The sequence below is a fragment of the Nyctereutes procyonoides genome, unplaced genomic scaffold (genome assembly GCF_905146905.1).
Source record: "Nyctereutes procyonoides isolate TBG_1078 unplaced genomic scaffold, NYPRO_anot_genome, whole genome shotgun sequence".
Classification (NCBI taxonomy): Eukaryota; Metazoa; Chordata; class Mammalia; order Carnivora; family Canidae; genus Nyctereutes; species Nyctereutes procyonoides.
In genome coordinates, this window is record NW_026575148.1 from 1,874,847 (window position 1) to 1,898,365 (window position 23,519).

A 23,519-nucleotide genomic window follows, 5' to 3' on the forward strand; every position below is an offset into this window, starting at 1 on the left:
TCACTGTAACATTTGCTTTCAGACATAAAGTATGACAGAATTAGAATATTCCAGAATTATTCATTGGCTTTAACCATATAAGTCCAAAAACCCCAAGGAAATACTACTAATGCTATCACTCCAATATGATCATGAGAAATAGCTAATTTTTTTGTGCTTGCAATCCACATTTTCCTGCATTTTCAATAAATATGTTACATTGTAATTGAATATATAGTCATTAAAAGTCAAATAAAAAAGTCAAATATATCCCTTTTAACTTTTATTTAATCTTAATTCTACAATTATGTATTTTTTGCTCACAACCTGGCCTATATATGGACATACATAGTCGTGGTTGTTTTTAAGATTTTATTTATTTATTCACTTATTTTAGGATGAGAGAGAGAGAGAGGATGCGAGTGGGGGCTGGGGCAAGGTAGAGAACTTCAAGCAGACTCCATGCTCAGTGTAGAGCCCAATGTGGGGGCTCAATCCCATGATCCATGATCATGACCTGAGCCAAATCAAGAGTTGGATGCTTAACTGACTGAGCCACCAAGGCACCTCTTCATAATCTTTTTTAGAGGAGTAATTTCATTCAGTAAAAAATAAAACAACACTTGTAAAAACACTAAGTATCAATTTAAAGGTTAAATCTGTGAACTTGACATTCCCTGGATTTTCCTGGAGATTTTCTTTCATAAATATAAGCTGTATCTCAATATATGAAAGAATGGATGCTCTTATAAAGATGGTTATACGCACCACCTAAGCCCTGTAATTTCATAATATATCTATGGAAAACCCTGTGCCATTTGCCTTTGGGCTTTTAGAAATCTTAAGAAAAGTCCCTGAAAAAAAAAATCCCCTGATATTTTAGTGTTCACTTCCATAGATCGGTCAGCAAGGTAAGCAGCAGCATCCATCCTCAACAGGTCTTTTCCTTCTTATTTAGCTCAGCAGGTGTATTTCATTTTATTCTGGGAGTGAACTAAATACCAAAAATCTTGCTGGACACAGTACATTTCAATGGTCTCATCCTGTCTCTCAGAGATTCTTTGCAGTTTGCTTAGTTTTTTACACACCCTACTCTGATCCTGCCAGCACTTTCCCAAGGACAGACTGCACTCTGTTAGTGTATACGGGCTCCACTGTTGGCTCTAAGTCTCAGCCTACTTGAATTTTAATAGAGATTCATAGGCAGTTGTTATGAAACAAACACCATAATGACACCCAGACAGGCTGCAGAATTATTTTTAGGCAGATGATGTGTGTGGCCCATGCCTCAGGCCCACCAAATGATAATAATAGTAACACTATGCAGTAAGCAAAGAGAACATTTTTCATAAAAACTGCATAAATCATAAAATGTTTCCTGCCATCCTTTCGCTTCCTGCTCTCCTTGCTCCCACTGCCCTCCTTCCTCTCCACACCATCAGGAGTTGTAGGGCTTAGTATTGACTACCTTGCAGAATCCAATAACCACCTAAAGAAAAATGAATCCATAATTTTGTTTCAGTGTTCATTAGAGAAAAATGGGGAATGGTCTTATACACATGCAATAAAAACTCTCAACTATTGTGTGGTTTTATAAATTAAAATCAGATGTTTGTCTTTTTAAAATGGGGTCAGAAATTACTTCCTCCGTATTTGACATCTTTCTTCATATATATAAGTTAATACACAGTAGTGGCATGGGACCCAAATTAATGCACTTCAGAAAAGAGCGGTCATGCTGAAAACACAAAGGGAAAGGACCACTCTTGGAAATTTAAGAAATGTTGCTATATCCTAAGGAGAATAAAGAAGTCCTTTATGAAGAATGCTATGTTCGGCTATTGATAAATTTAGATTGCTAACACTGCTTCCAAATTTTAGAAGTCAGGGAGCCCAAATTTTGGTTTCATCTAGTAGTTAAAGAAGCTAATTTTTTTTTCTTAAGCTCCCTATTTGCTCTTCCACGTACTATTGAGAACTGCAAGATTGGCTAAATATGGAAACCATTTTAAAGGAATCTTATTAAAAACCCAACTTCCTAAAATTGAACCTTAAGTGAACTCTAGCATCAGAGGAAACCAGCACAGTGAGACGAATATGTAGCGTAGTGCAAGACAGAATAGAGGAGGTTATAGTATGAAGATTCGGGGTAAGAAATATTTTAAACCTGTACATTTAATTTGCTACAGTTTTGTAAAAACAACAACAACTATACCTCAGAGGGGACAAGTGGTACAACAGACTCAGGTATATCTGGGTCAAAGTCCTGGCTCAGCCCTTCGTGGATGCCTCACCTTGGGCAATTTTTCTTTCTCTCCCCACTTCCCTAGCTATGGAAAATCACGAGCAAATAAGGAACAAGGCGGTGGGGTTTTTCCTAACTAGAAACTGAGTGAAAAAACCAAAGTAGCTAGCTATAATAAAACTATTTCAGCTGAGTCTGCTTCTTAAAAGGATTATATTGATGTTAATTTTTATTTCATACATTCAATTTTGTTTTCTTCTGTCTCTTCTCAATTTTTGATTCCTAGGTATTCCTATTTTTTGTCCTTATTTGAATTCTATGTATTTTTCAGAGGTTTCTTGTTTTATGCCTATATCTAAGTATTTCATTTCCTATCCATGCACAGTTACTCTTACTTATACTTAATAATAAAAAAAAACAGTATTGGATTTCACCTCTCTCGGTATCAAAGGCTCATCCTACCTAACTTAAAATTATCTCGCAAAAGGCATAAAAAGGTGATATCCTGAGGAACATACATTTATAAGCTTTGTCAGACCCATCAGAGGAATGGAGAAAGTAAGTATGTATGCTGCATCCTCTTCTTAATTCCAGCTGCTGACCCAGGTACCCAAAAACCTTTAGAGTTATTATGGCTTATTGTGGTGCAGACCATCTTCACTCCTATACCTTCAAAGCCTAAGTTCTCTGCTAATTGCACCACTGTGTCTTAAACCAGCTTCTCTAATATTAAACCATTATGTTAAAGCTTTCAAACAGAGGAAATAGCCTCAACATGAGTGGGATGATAAGAAAATACTGATGATCTCGAAACATCTGAAACTCATTCGGACAAAGCTTATCAACATTCACCCTATAAAAAGTACACACCAATGCTTACATCCCAACACATGTTCTGTATTCTGAGAGATCATTTGCTGATACAAGCCTTCTTTCAAAATCCAGGACAAGACAACCCTTCTGAGTTCAGTGGTGTACTCCACTTTGTTGATATTCAAGTCCAGAGGCAGAAGAACTCCCTATGCTTAGCTTTACCAAAATATATAAACTCTAAGTAGAAACAAATAAATTAAGCAATAAAAATTTGTCAACAAATTAAAAATAATTAACATCAAGACAAAATCCCTGGCTAGTAACTAGTTCCAAATAAGTCAGTGAAGATACAAATTTATTTGCCAACTACTGCCCACCGCATTCTTGTTTTGCTCCACTTCATAGGAAGTTTCACCTGTTTAATATTTTTAATAGCTCTTAGTATACTATATTTTGGTTTTTGGTGCTCTTTTAAGTCTTCCTGAGTAGACTTTGAGGCTTTTGAGAGAAGAGGTTATGTTTTCTTTTCTTATTGCTTCTGTGTCTCTGAGCACCTAGTCTAATGACTAGAAAGTAGTAAGAATAGCAGGATAAAAGTAATAACAACTACCACTTTTGGGGAACCTATAATGTGCCACATATCTTATATATTATATCAGTTGTTCCTTATTATAAATCTACAGGTATGAGAATCCCCATTTGCCATATAAAAAAAATCTCATGGAGCATCACTAGCCTCCTCATGTTCACATAGCTTATAAGGTGATATTTTAAGCCCCAGTTTATCACTAAATAATGAGTAGTGATTTTTTTATTAAATGAATATGTATAAATATATGAACACAGGGATGCATGCACATACTCTCTCATATATATCTGTATCATCTTATTCTCTTTATCCTTTATATATAATGGACATGTATAAAGAGGTTTAAGTTGGAGGCAAGGAGAAATTGGATTATCATCTTATCTTTTTTTTTAATGTACTTAGAATAATAGCTCACCATGGAATACAGGTAGTTATGACTGGTTGCCAAAGAAAGACATAATTACCTTGGCCCATATTCTATCCATAAAGGCTCCAGGTAAGGAGAAGAAATTATGAAATTTAGGCATAATTTGGGAGGGGGGATAATTTTCAGATTCAAAATCAAAGGCAAACGATTAGAATGGGTGTTCCTGGCTCCTCAAGAGAGGAGGAGAGGACATTGACTAGCACGGAAAATGCATCATCAGACAAATCTTTTCCTGTTAAAATCCAAATCACAAGGCTGAGTCTCACTGAGGCAATAATTCATTTTAGGAGATGAAATTAATTGTCTTAACCTAAAATACTATAATCACTCTTGTGAAAAGGAATGACAATATTGCCTGAGACATTTGAAAAATGCTTCCTCCTATCCTGGACACTTTCATCCAGGGAAATGCTTGTCAAATCATGGTTCCATGTCTGTTTTCTGTCCAAATAAATAAATAAATAAATAAAATAAAGCACAGCTAGCAGTTTTAGGAAGATAACACTCATATGCCTCCTGGCTATATTCTTCCTTCTTAGACATCTAAAAACAACCAAAAAACCTGCATTAGAAAAAAAAAATGAGAGTAGAGAGTAATTTCAACAAATGGTATAAGACTCATTCCCTGAATCACAAATTATAGACCCCCAAAGGGTCAGAACTAAGCCTTCTGTTTCTTCCTTCTTAGGACCAGCTCTCTCGGCAGTTTTTAGAGCTGGGTGCTAAATACATTCCATAGTAGGACATAAAAAGAATCCAAAGGCCTGCAAGCATAAACAACTTTATGAGAGCTAAAGAAGTTATCTGGGGTTGCTTACCCTAAATTTCTGTTTGAGGACTTCAGCTTTAAATAACAGTGGAGGAAAATATATTTCACCCATTCAATGCAGCAAGACATAGTCTATACGCAAAGAATGGAAAGAGTAGATTTAGCGATTTTATGCTCTGCCTTAGTCTCTCTATGTGCAGCCCACTGCTGACTGTATTTTTTAAAGAAAATGTCCTTTCAGAGTATCCTCCATTTGAGCAAAAGAAATGGTTCTATACTTCTACTTTCTTGCTTAAAGTTACTAATAAAGCTGAACAACATAATGTTCTATGGTATAAATTCAATGAAAAGCAAAGCAAAGTGAAAGAAATGAAAATTTACACCTCATATGTGAATCAAAAGGAAGAGAATAATGTCATCTACAAGAGAAACAATGAATTGAAATCGATGTCTTAAATTTTAAATACAGGACTTTTTTTAAGTACCCAGGAACATAGTAGGTTTGTAATACCTGTCATTGCTTTCTGAGATCTTTCTACAGGTACATAATTTAATCATTCCACCTGAAGTGTCAGGCACATAAAGGTATTATTAGTTAAGAGTGAATAGTAGTTTAATTTGAAATAGGAGACTTGAATTTTGCTTTTAACTATTAAAAACAGATAAAAATTAAAGTGAATACTTTTATAGTTTTAAATAACCACATTTCTTGCTATTTTAACTTTAGCCAAGGAGATCTTCCAAAATGTATGACAACATTTATTTTGAGCTTTATTATTAAGCTTTAACTTTTGTAGCAAGATAAGTGTAATACACTGCAGAGACTTTTAACCTCTGAAATTCTTATTGAAAATCAATTTTAGAAACATTGAAATCAATTTGGTAAATGCAAATTCAGTAATTACTACACATTGAGCTCCTTAGGCATATATAGAAAGATACGGTTAAGCCCCAATTCCTACTCTCAAGAATCTTATTATGGACTAATGGCTAAGATACACATATATAAACACATTATATATAATATGTTAAATGCTAAGTTAGGTGTATGCATATGGTTTAAAAAGAGTAGATGAAGAGAGTAATTCAGAGTGGCAGAAGTTTCTGAAAGTAGTGGTAGCTGAGCTGAATTCTAAAGGAAAGATAAATGTTTATTCTGTAAATAAGAAATACAAGTAATTCCTGGCAGACTAAAGAGTATATTGAAAGAGTGAAGTATGAAGCAGAATTATATAATCTTCTAATTATATAACACAAATAATTTTAGAGTATAAAGAGACAAGAGGAGTGAAGGATAATCCTGTAAAAAAATGTTAAATGTTCACTCAGTACCACAATATAGTAATAGTAACTAAGGCCTGGGGCTCTGGGGAAGCTTGAATTTGAATCCTGATTCTAATATTTACAAGATACATGACCTTGAGATATCACCTTAATTCCCTGTCGTACAGTTTTCCCATGTGTATAATAGGATTAATAATAGTACCTAATATGTAGGATAGCTGTGGGGATTACATTAGGTAAGATATGCATTTATATTTATTTAGATATAAATCTAAATAAAGATGTAGAACATTACCTGCCTGATGGTAAGAACACCACCAACAATAGCTATTGTTATACATGACACTGTAGTGACTACTGAGGATACTACCCATCAGTTGTAAATAAACTCTTCTAGTAATAAATAAAAATAACAGTATATCAATTATTTTTAAGACATTAAATAAACATCAGTAGGATACTAGGATGTTCCACATCTATTTAGAAAGTATAAGTGATAATTACCACTGTAACAGCTAGGACAAGTTTTAAAAAGAGCATACACACACACACACACACACAAACTTATATATTTAGATATATATATATGTATAAATATACTTAAGACTTATGGGGGTAATGTAGAAAAAAGAAGTCTAAAATAACTAGCTTCCTTTCTAGAGAGAAAAAGACTTTTTGAAGCCAATATTAGTATCATTTCCCTCTCTGTGAGCATTAGCCATTTCTGAGAATAAATGGGCAAGAAATGGGTCAGTCATGAGTAAAAGAACTTTGATGGAGTAGCAAGAAAGGCAGCAGAGGTTTGTTTGTTTTTTAAGATTTTATTTATTTATTCAAGAGAGACACACAGAGAGAGGCAGAGACATAGGCAGAGGGAGAAGCAGGCTCCAGAAGCCTGAGGCCGGATTCAATCCCAGGACCCAGGGATTATACCTTAAGCCAAAGGCAGATGCTCAACTGTTGAGACACCCAGATGTCCAGGCAGCAGAGTTTTTAAGATAGCATGAGCTGATGCAAAGGATTGGAATCTACTATATCCCTACACTCAGTGCTGATTCTTCTGGCCAACTGATGCTTCGCCCAAAAAATCTGGTTTAGAGTATGGCACCATTGGATGCTATGGGTTGGTTTATAAATCAGAGGGAAATATACATATTGCAGTGCTTCAATCCCAAATTTCCCCCTGAAAAGTACCTGTAATCATTCAGGATAGATCTCACTCTGAAGACTTTTGAAACTGGAGGTAAAACTGAAACTCAAGCTGCAACCCAGACACAACCCACCTGAATTCCTATTTGGATCAAAATAATCATCTCTACCTTAGCTGCCTGACAGAGAAAGGGTTGTGCCCTCTCAGAGGAAAAGAATTCTTGCACCAAAGTCTTTGGTTCCTTTAAACATGCAGTCATCCATATGTAAATATGCAAAAATGCAAACTATGCAAAAATGACAAAAAACAAAAGAGAAAAATAAACCTGTAGAAACAGATCCACAAATAAATTACACATTGGAGTTAGTAGAACACAGGCTTTAAAACTGCCATCATAAATAAGTTAAAGAAATTAGAAGAACGATAAGATAGAGAAAAATCTATCTCCATAGAAAAATGGAATCTCTAAAGATCAAGTTGATATTCTAGAAGGGAATTTTTTTTTTAAATTTTTTTAATTTTATTTATGATAGTCATCACAGAGAGAGAGAGAGAGAGGCAGAGACACAGGCAGAGGGAGAAGCAGGCTCCATGCAGGGAGCCCGACGTGGGATTCGATCCTGGGTCTCCAGGATCGCGCCCTGGGCCAAAGGCAGGCGCTAAACCGCTGCGCCACCCAGGGATCCTGGGAATTTTTTTTTAAGACCTGAAATTAAGCATTTATTGGATATGGAGCTTAATTTCCAATTGAACATATATAGAAGGAAAGTCAATGAATTTTAAAGCAGATCGATAGAAATTACCTAATTGAAACACAGAAAAAAAACCTAAAAATTCTAAGAACAGTTCATAAAGGACATGTAGGACAGAAAAAAAAGCTCCTGGATAACCAAAGACCCAAAAGAAGCAGTGAAATAATTTTTAAAATGAAAAAAAAATGTTGCAAAGATACAGGAGTAGGAGGACCCTAAGGTTGCCTTGTCCCACAAATACAACTAGATAACACTCACATCGGTATAAATAACCCTTAAAATGACCCAAAGACTGGCAAAACAAACTTCATAATTACAACATTGAAGAGGCTACATCAAAGAAGGTAGAAGGATGGAAACACAGTCTGGCAGTGACACAGACCATGGTCAACCTTGGTCAAGAGTGAGCTTGCAGTGTGGAGAAGGGTAAGAAACAGAACGTGCATAGGGAAGACAAATCCCCATAATATTTTGCTCTGAATGTGAGAGCCAAATTTTGTAAATTCTTACAACGAGCAGGACTTTAAGCCTAGAATTTAAAAAATCAGTAGGCTTGGTTCATGTAGATACAACATGGCAGTTTTAAAAAAATGCCAGGGGAATATGGGAGGGAGAATGATTTGCTCATCTCAGGGTATGGTTCAGAGAGACAAAGATGGCAGAGAGACCCCTCCAGGAACAAAGGAACTGGCAGGAACCATTTCCTTCCTCCATCTCCCACCAAAAATAATGGCTACCTGCTAACTGTGGGGGGCCCACAGTTACTACCTAAGCCCTAACTCCTCATGATTCAGTGAACCCAACCTTCCAGGTCATATTTTCCTCAGTCCTGGTGATGCAGGATGCCTTCCCCAGCAGATTGGCACAAACCTCACCAATACCACATTTCTAACCCGTGTGTTTTGAGGGCCCTCAGTGTGGCAGCAAGTTTCATTTTGCAAGCAGACCAGCACACACCTTGTTAAAACACACCTCACACCAACCTGGAACAAAGAGAGCCCAAACAGATAAAGGGAACCTCTGTATACAATTGGGCTGAAGGAAAAAGCAGCCAGGACACAATAGCAGTGCATAGGCAACACACATAGGAAACATTCCCTGAAGTGCCAGGTCCTAGGGAACAGTAAACACTACAGGGCATTACAGGACCTCTTCTTCATAAGGACATTACCTTTAAGAGCAGAAGACATAGCTGACTTTCCTAATACACAAAAACAGACACAGAGAGATACACAAAAATGAAGAGACAGAAATCCATCACAAATGAAAGAACAAAACAACAGCAAGAGACTTAAGCAAAAAAGTTAAAAGAAATACACCTCATAGAGAATTTAAAGTAATAATCTTAGAGGTACTCAATGGACTCGAGAAAAGAGTGAAGAACATCAGTGAGACCTTAATAAAGAGATGAAAAAGAACCAATCGAGATGAAGAACACAATAAATAAAATTAAAAATACTTCAGATGGAAGAAACAGTAGGCCACAGGAAGCAGAGGAATGAATTAATGATCTGGAAGACAGAGTAAAAATATTGAGAAGAGATTTAGGGAACTCAGTGACTCCATCAAATATAATAACATTAATACTGAAGGATCTCAGGAGAAGAGAGAAAAGGGAGCAGAAAATTTATTTGACACACCAATAGCTGAAAACTTGTCTAATCTGCAGAAAGAAACAGAAATCCAAATCCAGGAGGCACAGAGAACCCCAACAAAATCAACCTATGGTTGATTATACCTAATTCATAGTAAATAAAATGGCAAAAAGTAGTGATAAAGAAAAAAATTTAAAAGCAGCAAGAAAAAGAAGACAGTTATATACAAAAAAAAAAAAAACACACAAAGCTATCAGTTAATTTTTCAGGATAAACTTTGCAGGCCAGAAGGTAGGGTCATGATCTATTCAAAGTGCTGAAAGGGAAAAATATGCAGCCAAAAATACTCTAGCTAGCCAGGATATTATTCAGAATAGAAGGAGAGAAAAGAGTCTCTCAAACAAAAACTAAAGGAATTCATGACAACTAAAGAAGCCCTACAAGAAATATTAACCAGGACAAATTGAGTGGAAAGGAAAGATCCTCAGAGTATGAAAAGCAGGAATCACAAAATCAGTAAAAACAATGTATCAGAAAATCAGTCAATGGATCTACAAAATAAAGGGATATAAAATATGACATTATATACTTAAAATGTAGGGGGGGGGCGGAGGAGAAGAGTAAAAAAATAAAGATGAGTTCAAACTTGAGCAACCATCAACTTAATATAGACTGCTATATGCAAGAGACATTATACACAAACTTACTGGTAACCACAAATCAAACAACAGTAATAGATATTGCAAAGAATACAGAGAAAGGAATCCAAGTATATCACTAAAGAAAGCCAGCAAACCATGAGAGAGCAGAAGGATAAGAGAAAAGCCACAAAAATACCACAAAAGAAGGAACAAAATGGCAAAAAATACATATCTATCACTAATTACTTGGAATGTAAATGGACTCAATGCTCTGATCACTAATACAGAGTAACAGAGTAGATAAAGAAAAAAGACCCCTCTATATGTTCCCTACAAGAGACTCATTTCAGACCTATAGATACTAGTGGATTGAAAAAAAGGGGATGGTGAAACAGTTACCATGTAAATGGAGGTCAAAATAAACCCAGGGTAGCAATATTTGTTTTGAACAAAATAGACTTTAAAACAAAGACTGTAACAACAGACTCAAAGGGACACTATATAATAACACAAGGGAAAATACAACAATAATATTTAACAATTGTAAATATTTATGCACTGAACATGGGAGCACCCAAATATATAAAACAGTTAATAACAACCAGAAACTAATCAATAATAATACATTAATAGTAGTGGACTTTAATACTCTATTCACATCAATGGACAGATCATCCAAACAAAAAATCAACAAAGAAATAGTGGCTTTGAATGATACACTGGACCAGATGGATTTAACAGATACATTCAGAACATTCTATCCTAATACAGCAGAATAACCGTTCTTTTCCATGCACATGTAATATTCTCCAGAATAGATCACATATTAGGCCACAAAACAAGTCTTACCAAATTCAGAAAGACTGAAGTCATGCCATGTATCTTTTCTTACACAACACTATGAAACAAGGAATCAACTATAGGAAAAAAATCTGGAAGGACCACAAATATATGGACGTTAAATAACATGCTACTAAGTAATGAATGGGTCAACCAAGAAATCAAAGAAAATAACACTTAATAGAGAAAGATGAAAATACCTGAAATTAGTATTATATTGTAAGTTAACTACTGGAAATTAAATTTTTTTTAAAAACTACAATGAGATAGCACTTCATACCTGTCAGAATGGCTAAAGTCAACCGCACAGGAAATAGCAAGTGTTGACAAGGATGTGGGAAAAAAAGGAATCCTCAGCTACTACTGATGGGAATGCAAAATGGTCTAGCCACTGTGGAAAACAGTATGGAGGTTCCCCCCAAAATTAAAAATAGAACCCTAAAATTCAGTAATCATGCTACTGGGATTTATCCCTAAAATACAAAAAGACTAATTCAAAAGGATATGTGTACTCCAATGTTTATTGCAACATCATTTACAATACTCAAATTATGGAAGCAGCCCAAATGTCCATCTATACATGAATGGACAAAGAAGTAGTACATGGATTATTATTCATCCATATGAAAGAATGAAATCCTGCCATTTGCATAGACATGGATGAAGCTAGAGATCATATTCCCTATGTTAAAATAAGTCAAAGAAAGACAAATACCATATGATCTCACTGATATGTGTAATTTAAGAAACAAAAGATACGGAGAAAGAGAGAGAGAGACAAACCATGGAAGGTTTGCATGGTTTGTCTCTCTCTCTCTCTCTCTCTCTCTCTCTCTCTCTATCTTTTGTTTTGTTTCTTAGAAACCAACTCTTAAGTTTAGAGAACAAATTGACGGTTACCAGAGGGGAGGTGGGATGGGTGAAGTAAGTGATGGGATTAAGAGTATATGTATCATGAGCAGCATTGAGTGATGTATAAAACTATCAAATCATATGTTGTACACCTGAAACTAATATAACACTGCATGTTAACAATACTGGAATTAAAATTAAGAACTTAGTTTAAAATTTTTAAAACAGGGGCACCTGAGTGGTTCAGTGATTGAGTGTCTATCTTTGGCTGAGGTCGTGATCTCAGGGTCCTGGGATCGAGTCCCACAGCCTGCTTTTCCCTCTGCCTGTGTCTCTGTCTCTATCTCTGTATCTCTAATGAATAAATAAAATCTTTAAATTTTTTTAAACAAATAGCTACTTAAGATGCTCAATGAACTCATGTAAGACAAGCACAAATAAAACTATATTTCATCATAATCAAATTACCAAAGACCAAAATTTTTTAAAATTCTTAAAAACAGACTGAGAAAACACTTTACACAAAGGAGAAGAACAACAAAGGATGACTGAGATCTCATCAGAAAAAATGCAAGCCACATGTTAATGGAATGTCATCTTTAAAGTGATGATAGAAAAAGAAATGGATGTCAAAACAGACTTCTATACCTAGCAAAAGTCTCATTTGAAAAAAGACAAAAGGAAGACGTTTTCTAATAAAAGCTGAGAGACTATATTGTCTGTAAAACACATAAAAGGTATAATAAAGGATAATACTAAAGAAAGTTTGCAGGCTGAAAAGAAATTATCACACAAGCTACCCATTTCTGTTTCTCTTCATGGTTCCTGTGAATTCAAATTATCATGTAGGGTTACTTCCTTACTTCACTACAGATTTGTTTCCACCCATTTGTTCTATTATTGTTAAATGCATTCCTATGCACTATAGGCTCAACAATAAAGTACACATATATATTACTTAATAATGATATATATATATATACAGACATATAAATACACACATTTTATGCAATTGATTTTAAATCAATAGAGAAAAAAGAAAAATATATACAATTATACTTACATAATTGCCTACATAATTACATTAAATGGTGCTTGTTTTTTCATGTGATTTTAAATTATTCTCTGATGTCATTTGCATTCAGGCTGAAGTTGTTTTTTTTGTTTTTTGTTTTTTTTGTTTGTTTTGTTTTGTTTTGTTTTGTTTTGTTTTGTTTTAGTGTTTCCTATAGAGTGGATCTGCTAACAACAAATTTTCTAAGGTTTTGTTAGTCTGGAAATGTCTTAATTTTACCCTCATTTTTGAAAATAATTTTATGCATATATAATTCTTAGTTCAGTTTTTGTTTTCTCTTCAACACTTTGAATACGTCCCTTCATTGCCTTTTGCTTCCATTATTTCTGATGATAAATTAATTGTTAATCTTATTGGTATTCCCTTGTATGTGGAAATTTTTCTCATTGCTTCCAAGAGTTTCTCTCTGTCCTTGTTGATCAACATTTTGACTATAATGTGCCTGTGTGTTGATCTCTTTTTATTTATACTATTTGGAGTTCATGGAGCTTTCTGGATGTTTAGAATGTTTCTCAACCAACTTGTAAGTTTTAGCCATTATGTCTTCAAATATGGATTGACTAATTGCTCCTTTTTTCTTTCTCTTCTCTTTTGGCACTCTCATTATTTATGACACTCTCAATTACTAGTGTCCCACATTTCTCTGAGACCACTCATTTTCCTTCATTCCTTTTTTCCCTATCTTCATATTCCTTAATTTGTATAGATCAGTCTTTAAGTTTACTGACCCTTTCTTCTACAAGCTCAATACTGTTGAATCCCTTTAGTGATTTTATCATTTCAATTATTCTATGTTTCAACTCTGAACTTACACTTTTAAAAAAATAATTTCTATCATTTATGAAAATTCTCTATTTCAGGAGATACAGTTAACATATCTTTAATTCTTTAAACATAATTTCTTTTCTGTTTTTTTTTTAAGCCATTTATACTATTTGCTTTGTGGCAAATAGTGGTCTTTTTTAAGCCATTTATACTATTTGCTTTGTGGTCTGCTAAGTCTAATATCTGGGCCCTCTCAAAGGCAATTCCTATTACTTGCTTTATTTTTGTATAGGTTACACTATATTGCTTCTTTACGTTTCTTGGACTTAACTTTTTAATTTACTCTTTTGCATTGCTTATGCAGATCTTTTGCCATTCAAAAGTATGAATTTGATATGGCTCAGAAAAATCTCTATCAAAGAGAAACAACTATAAAATCTAAAGTCACATCTTGGGACGCCTGGGTGGCTCAGCACCTGAGCATCTGCCTTTGGCCCAGGGCATGATCCTGGGGACCCAGGATTGAGTCCCACATCAGGCTCCCTGAATAGAACCTGCTTCTCCCTCTACCTAGGTCTCTACCTCTCTCTCTCTCTCTCTGTGTGTGTGTGTGTTTCTCATGAATGAATAAATAAAATGTTTAAAATAAAAATAAAGATAAAAAATAATAATAAAGTCACGTCTTCATATACTACAAATTATTGTTGTTAGAAACTCATACAGAAAAAAATTATAAAATTCTATTATTTTAGCTTCCATGAGTTTTCTCCGTATAGCATGGATCAATAGACAAATTTTCCAACACCAGCACTTAGAACATATTCAATGTTCCTTGGGATATATCTGGAAACATTTCTCCATTCAATTACATTCCTAGCCTGTTTTTCATTCCAGATCCCCAAATATTTATTTGCATCCTCAAGTTTTATATGGCATAATAAACACCTCATTTGGTTACATTCCTTGACACTAGAGCTAAGCTCAGATGGTGACCAGGGGTTCATGATTCACCCACACACACACACATCTATTTCAGACATTTAAGTTCACTATATTGATATTTTGAGGTATTTTGTCTGTGCATCAAATGTTGCTTTTTTTCCAGGATTTCATTTTTCTAATTGATTTTATTTTAATTTTAAAAATCACAGCATATTTTCATCAAATTTTATTTAGAAAAAAAATGATTATAATTGCAAGTGATAAAAGTCATTTGATTACCATACACATGTCTCTGTATAGTATTTAACTTGGCAATATCCTAACAGACATTTTTTTGTTCATCTATGAAAAATTATTAATATGAATTATCCTTTATGTAATTCATTCAGGGGTAGTATAATGGTTTTTGTAGTCCTGCCTAGTAGCATTCTAGCATTCTAAGATTTCTATAATTTAAGTTTTTCTAAGACCAATAGTTGTCAATTTCTCAAGAAATTCAGGGAAAAAAAAGCTCTGAATGAATAACAAGAGAAACTATGTACTTAGATTAAAAAGATAGCATGAAGATCCCAAGTCTTTCCAAATTAATTTATGAATTTAATGCAATCACAAAAAATTAGTAACTTTGTTTTTTTCATATCTGACATGATTGTTGAAAGGATTTTTTAGAGGATATATATGAGAGAAGAGCTATGTGATATTTAAGAAGTAACAATGCTTATGTAAAAATTAAAGACAATAAAAAAGTAAAGCAGAAACAGATCAATAAAGATAAGGAAAAGATAAAATGTATTCAATAACTAAACATATAATAAGTATACACCAAATCCCTAGAGAAAGAACTCAGTAGCATTTGAAAAATTGTTAACCATTAGGAAAAATAGACATGAATTCCCATGTCTCACTATACATCAAAATTCTAGGTGAATTAAAGATCTAAGTTAAAAACACAAGAATAAATACAGTGATAGTTAAGTAATTTGGAATAAAGAAAATTTCATATATGACAACACCTACGTAGAAAGTATGAAGGAAAAGACTGCTGGATTTCACTGTACAAAAACAAAGTAAAAAGCCCCATCATAATTGTGATGGAATCTAAGGGCAAAAAATCAACAGAATTACTATGTACGTATTTCTCACAAAGCAAGAAAAAGTCACCAATAAGTACCTGAACAAAGTAGGAACACCAAAAATAAAAGAAGAAATACAAAGGGAAAACATTCCACAACACCAATAATTAATAGATGTGATTTACAACAATGATTTTTTTTTTCAATCTAGAAAAGATATTTAATGAGGCTCAGCATTTGGAGAAAATAAGATCTCACAATACCGAAGTGGATGCAAGTCAGGACTTTTAAAAATGAGAACTGACCATATATACCAAAATGGTAAATATTTATTACTTATTGATCTTGTAGTTGTATTTCCAAAAATCTACCATAAAGAAACAGTCATGAAAGTATGAAAGATATAGCCATAAGAATACTTTTCGTTCATAATAAAATTTAGAAGTACTTTCCACCTCAGCAACAAGTCTTACCCTGGTATCAACAGCTTGTGTGCCCTCTAGCCTTAAAAGAACTGAATGATTATATAATACCCAGTACACAGATATAATAAATGATAGGTAACCATTAAAAATAAAGCCCCAGATGATATTAATGGATAGCAATATGAAAATATTTGTGTTAAATAATAATATAATCCAACTAAAGTCTGTGTATCCAATTAACAGCGGGAAAGTATGCATGTGATTTTTTTCTCCTTTTGCCTACTGTATTTACTAACATCTTATCAACATGTAAAATGAGGGAAAAGAGTTATTGTTAAATTAATTATTAATATATGCCTTCTTTATCAAGCCTTAAATTTCTGAATAGTGTTTCTATCTGTGCTTTTGTGTCAGAGTTTGGATAACAACAGATCTAATCTCAATTAAATCTTGCAAGGATTTTGTCTTGTCCATCTTCCTGCCCACCTGAAACACAATACAATGTTTTAAACAAATTTACAGGTACCTTCTGTTGGATTTAATCCCCTTCAATTTGCTTTTACCCTTGACACATTCAACTTAATTCTCCCTTTAGTAATAGTCAAGTCCCTAGTGGTCGGGAATGAGATGGCTTCTCCATCTCGACTTCATTCTCCCTTTTGTTTAGCTAGAGATCTAGGTAATGATTACAGACTTAACAACTCCACAGCTATTCTATTGCTTCAAGGGTGACATTTTGTTCCTTAATTAGAATATAAGCTTCTGGAACACTAGAACAATGCCATGTTTTTAGATCCTTTTTTCTTCTAATGATACCTGTGTTTTACATAGGATAGACAAAGGTGGAAGATTCTCGGGGGGGGGGGGGGGGATCATGAAATGGATCAGAAAATGTCATTAATTCTTTTGGAACATTGTATCTCCACAAAAGGAATTTCACTCATTCTTTTATCTGTGTTCCCTTGATACAAGGTAAGATGTGTGTAATGTATTTTTACATCTTTATCATAATTTCTTGTAACATAACTTCCACCTCTGTCAAAAGTAAATGGTTTGAGGTCAGGGCATTTGCTTTACTCACTTCTTTATTTTCAATCCCCAGTACCTCAGAGCATACAGTGATCACTCCATAAATGAATTCATGAACTAATAATGTGTTGATGATCATTCTAGTACTAGCCCTGATGCTTACCAACTCCGTAACTTTAGGATGGTCAACTGGGTATTTGAAATTAATTTTTTTCATTCTTGTAATGTGGATAATACTATATACTTCATAAGATCACTGGGAGAATCAAATGAGAAAAGTTGGACACGTGTTATTTCCAAAAAATTATATTAAACGGTAATGACACAAAATGACTATTATTATTGCTGAACCCAACCAGACTTTTCATGTATAAAAGATCCCATTTTATACATGAAATAAGTCTTACCCTGGTGTTAACAGCTTGGTGTGCTCTTTAACCTTTTTTAAACTTCCTTCCCAGCTATGCTATCAACAACAGTGGTACACTTTCACATCTTCGTAAAGAGATCATACTCTCATTCCCAAGAGTTACATATGCAGAAACTTGGCAGTTTTTCCTGAATATTGTCCTGTTCATGTTTGTGACTTCACAATTAAAAGATGTGCCTAGGTTAGAGTCTAACACATATGAGGTGCTTAACACATTATTTGAATTTAAAAAATTTAAGAAAGAATTAAGAATAGGAACTGTTAAAGTGCTCTTCATAACCTCTCTCAAAGTATGGAATAAATATCGGCATAGTTTGCAGCATCAGGGACGCAATGAAAATAATTTTTTTTTGAAAATAATTTCTATGAGTTGTACTATGAGAGCTGACCTAAGCAGTTTTCTAGGTTCTATTTTCCTAGTCTTTGTCCCGGAACTGAACTTCTGGCAGGTAGGAAGTATGCTCTAGTTATTCACTTTTATCCTGTGGAAGGAAGACCATGGGATTTCAAAATTAATTTTGACAGATATGACAAATGGGGGTTGCCATTTCACACCTAGAGCGTGAATATTTCAATGGCAAAGAGTCAGCAACTGTTAATTAAAAATGGGTATTGTTAATTGGGCCCAGTGTTGTGGTTTTGTCAGCAGCTTCAGACCCTTTCAGACCTATTTCAGTGGATCCTTATGGTCTGATAAGATAAATGTCTTTTCTTTCTGGGGTGGATGATAGCAATTATGACCCCGATTTTTTTTTCCTTCAGTGTTTTAGTTGTATAGGTGTGTTTAATTTTATAAAGTGGAGAAACTGACAGGGACTGAAATTTGTCTCAACACTCCTCCCTTTATCTCAATCCAAAATATTCCTTATACACAACAATATAATTGATATTTATTCATTTCATACTCTGGTAAAACAGAGAGATGGGCAATAATTTGGATGATTCTTTCCACACCAAAAATGAAAAATTTGCCTAAAATATAAGAATATTTGAGAAGAAATAAGAAAGATTCATTTTAAGTTAATCCTACTTATTTCTTACCATCAAAATGTGTCATTGACACAATGCAGTATTTTCATGCACAAACAGTATTTCTATAGACAAAGAAAAAATGATAGAATTGTGTATTAGAACAAAACATTCACTGGGCCAATATTAACCCAATAATTCCATTTACATCAACTTAGCAAAGCTAAACGAAAAGTCTGAAGCTTGCATTTGGAAATTAGACTTGATTTTTAAATTATTCCCAGTATGTTAACTTTAGGATTATGTAATAACATCTCCATGTCTCTAATACATACATGCAAGCTAATCAGTGTGTATGTGGAGGATTTTTGAAGGGGAGAGGGCAACACAAAGATCTGGTTACTGTACACAACTTTTCCCTTTCAGTTCTTCCATTTCTCCAGTATTTTCTGATTCATTTATAGTGGGAACCAGTGGCCAAAACACTACAGAAAGAAATACCCCAGAGCCATTATGTGTGCACACATTTGAGGACAAAACATTCTTCCTAAATATTAAGTATCTGTGAAGCCAAGTAAATGTTATTAATAAAATAGGAGGCAATCAAGTTCAACAGTGCAAATGCTAGATGCCTTGCCTAGCCCCCAAACTAGGTAAATTCCTCTTAATTCTCTCATAGATCCTTTTAGTATCTTTATCAAAATTTTTCACGATTTTTCATTGTAAACACAGCCTCATACTATGCTGAAAGCTCTGTGAAATAAAATAACATATTGCCTTCATTTACTCATGGCTGTGTATAACTAGTAGCTAGTATGGTATCTGTACAGCGTTGGTATTCAGTAACATCTTGTCGAAAGAATGTACGAATGAAAGAAGAATGAAAGAATAAAACAACGATGGGAACTCTGGGATACTGTTTTAGTCTGAAAAACTTAAAAGCTATAGGTTAGTTTTATCACTAGCATTATTTTCTCATAATCATTACCTGAATCACTGGAACAATTACACAAATATGATGAAAACTATGAATTAATTATACTGCTATCTTGAAGGATTACACCTACATTTCAATCCAAGTAGAACTAGGTATCCTTAAAATGCTTAAAATTTTTATTAACATATTTTGTCCAAAGCAAAATGAAACAAAGCACTAACACAATGAGTAAATAAAGAAGAGTCTTATGATAAATAAAAGCTATTTCTCTGCCAATTTGCGATAATAGCGCCCATATTTAAAACATGATCTTTCTCTCACACACACAAACACAACAAACACACTCACAAAAATCAGTTGTTCCTTTTCATTTTACTCTGTGGTTCCACAGTTACAAATAAGAAGCAATATAAACAAGCCCTTCCAAATAGGGCTTAGGCATCCTGGAGTTATCAAAGTAATATTTCTAATATATCATCCAAAAATACTACTAGTCCTAGAGGTGTGTATGTTGTTAAATACCTACTCAAATTCTGGCTTCCTGCAGCTCTTAACAATGACACCATTTAATGCTGATATAAAGGGAACTTTTTTTAATCTTAATATTTGCTAGAAAACCACTAATTAATTTTTAATTCACTACTGACAGCTATCAAATAGTAATAACTGTAAATTTACATCAAGCTGGTTTGAGTTCAATCTTTTCATCTCCAAGGGAAAGATTTCATGTCCTATTACCAATGTCCTGAGCCAAAAGAGACTCCAAAATAGACTTATTCATAACTGAGCCCTAATAACCAGAAGTATGGTGATAAATGTTGAACTGAAAAGGTAGGATTTCATAAAGCTTTTGTCTATAATCCTCAAAGTAGGGTTGGTTCTGTTGCAGAGTTAATTAGCATACATGTGGAAGCAGTTTATGGATGCAGTTTAATCCCAAACAAATGTGAAAATAAGCTCACATTGTTTTGTAGAATGATTTACATTCATTATCATCTACTTAAAAAAAAACATGCTCTAAAAAAATCATTATTCCTTCCAGAAAATTGGAATAAAGCATTTCCATATTTGTACTTTTGAAAATTATGTATTTCCAGAGAAGGTCATATTTCCTCAAATCAAAATAAAGTAAAAGCTTTGTCTAAAACTATGCTTTCCAAACTTCATACAGAGACAGATTACTGAATGACACAGATTCATAAAGTGAGTCAACAGATTTAATTGACTGTACATCATTACAAAATCAAACTATATTTAATCATTCATATGAAAGACATTTTGAAACTTCATTAAATGAGATCTCTATAAAAAGCTTGTGACAGAAATACTAATACTACAGCAAATAACAAGGCTTATATTGTAAAACAGCTTGTAAAACTGTCCCCTATCTCTGATTATGGTTTTCAGTGGACATGATCTGACCAGAGATATAGTTTGTACCTTATAGTTTTAATGATGAATCATATTGTGAATAAGTTTGACTATTCATCAGAATCTAGAATCAAAGTAAATATACTACAGACTGAGTGGCTTCCTTGAGATTCTCTGAAATAATCTAACTGGGATGCTCAGAAGAAAAACGGAGTCTCCATTTCATGGTCTTCTTGACCATTATACCAAGAACCAAGCCAAAACTCAAGTGATCCATAGATAAGGTGGATGAGGAAATATCTACCTATGGATATCTTATTTGTAAAGCACTTGATCAATTTACATACGCTTCAAATATAAACCTTTATTCAATTAATAATTATTTAGAGTACTTACCAAGTGCCACACATAGGACCAAAGCCTTTGATACAATGGTGAACAAGAAAGTATGACTATTCTTTGGAAGGGGAGAGCCTCATGGGGGAAATAGTTATATAATATGAAAAGTATTAATGGGGGCATAAGCATTATAGCAAGGAAAATTACAGAGTGGCTATAACATATAGGAGAGCCACGGCTCAGGGGTAGAAGTACAGGAATGCATTAGGGGTGACTACAGGTTACTGAGAATGAATAGAAGGCAATGCAAGAAGAGGAAGGGAAACACTGAGAAGAGACACTGTCTGGCAACAGCTGGAATCCTGAGTTTGAACATGGGAGATTAGTGATACATGATGCTGGAGCAAAAAGTAAGAGTCAGTCCTGGAGCATACTATGTACTTTGAACTTTATCCTTTGTCTTAACTCCTGCCCACTGATGTCACTCTTCTGTGGCATTTGTTAAATGTTCACTGTTCAACATTGCACTTAGCACATATCTCATGTTAAAATTATCACCCTCTCAGTTGGAATTTTGGCTATGATGGACCTCTTTTAGAGCCCATCTAAAGGTGCTGGTTACAGTAGTTTCAAAATGAGGCACTCACCCTTTCTTAAATTCAATAATCTGTTTCCACAATTTACACCCATAGAAACCATTGCAGTATGTTGCTAGTTTAATTTTTATTTATTTATGATAGTCACACACACACAGAGAGAGAGAGAGAGAGAGAGAGAGGCAGAGACACAGGCAGAGGGAGAAGCAGGCTCCATGCACCGGGAGCCCGACGTGGGACTCGATCCCGGGTCTCCAGGATCGCGCCCCCGGCCAAAGGCAGGCGCCAAACCGCTGCGCCACCCAGGGATCCCAGTATGTTGCTAGTTTAAAGGCATACTGCTTGCCCAAACTTTGTCATGTTTCAATATTAAATTTTACCAAATCACTGATACTTGATTAATTCCATTTAAATTTTACTTTCTCTGTCAGACAACTAAAATATGATTACCTTTGGTTGGGAAATATATAGAGTGGGCTAAGAACAGGAGCATGGATTTAAACAAGTTTGATTACTGTGAAGTGCAAACTGCAGAATTTGATTTTAAAAACTCAATCTCCTCAATTCAGGATTATTTATTGCAATCAAGTTTGGGTGTTTAGTACGTCCCACTTCCATGCGATGCTTCTCAGATTAACCCTTTTGACCCTATCATGAGAGCATCGGGAGTATCATACAGCACTCTGCTTACAGAAGTGGGATAATGCAAGAAAACAATTACATGCTAGTGATATTTTTTATAGAGAATATACATCAAACTGTTATTATAAGCGGTCAGTTTGAGAGTTTTTAAGAATACATTGATCCTTTGATTCTCTTTTGAGTAAGGTCAGAATGAAAGAGGAAAGTCTGCTTTTATCTAAACTTCATGGGCATTCTTAGAGTTACAGGAAAACAGCTGAGTTTTGTGAAGACAGATTCCTACCAACAGATTTGTGTGTAATAATCTTTCTTTGCTTCCTCTTTTAGGCAATAGAATGAGAACCTTCTGAGAAGGCTCCCAACAGCTGTCCTGGATTTTTAATCTCTGTATTCCTTTCAGAGGTCGAATGCAGCATTTCCAAATTCACATGGACACCAGAGACACCATTATATGAGTGGTGCCAACTAATAAATCAAGGTTTTCTTTTGAAACCACTAGCACTGCAATCCCCTATTATTTGGCCAACCATGCTGGCAGACCCAAATATTATAAATGACACATACCTTTTTGGTAATTTCTTTTCTTTCTGATGTTCCATAAATTCTCTTTATTAAAGGGGATTTCCTCCGAGAACTTAGAAGTATAGCACTAAGAATTAACTTTTTCTCCACTTAAAGAACACTTTAAATCAGTAACAAATCTGTGGCAGTTTTCTCATTTCTTACCTTCCTAAGTAGGAAGGTAACACCTGTTTCAAATTCAACAATAATTTGGATAATGAATTTTCATTTAATTTAGACTAGAGCATTAGCTGATTTCCCTTTTACCCTCTGAATGTGAAAATCCCTTGGAACTTCCAAAGTGAGTTATTTTTATTGGTAAAAATTGGTGAGGGAGGTGTTTTTGCCACAAAGCTATATAAAGTAACTTCTATTTCTTTTCCTCAGTTTTTTACCACTATGACTCAATAGAAAATACATCTGAGATCA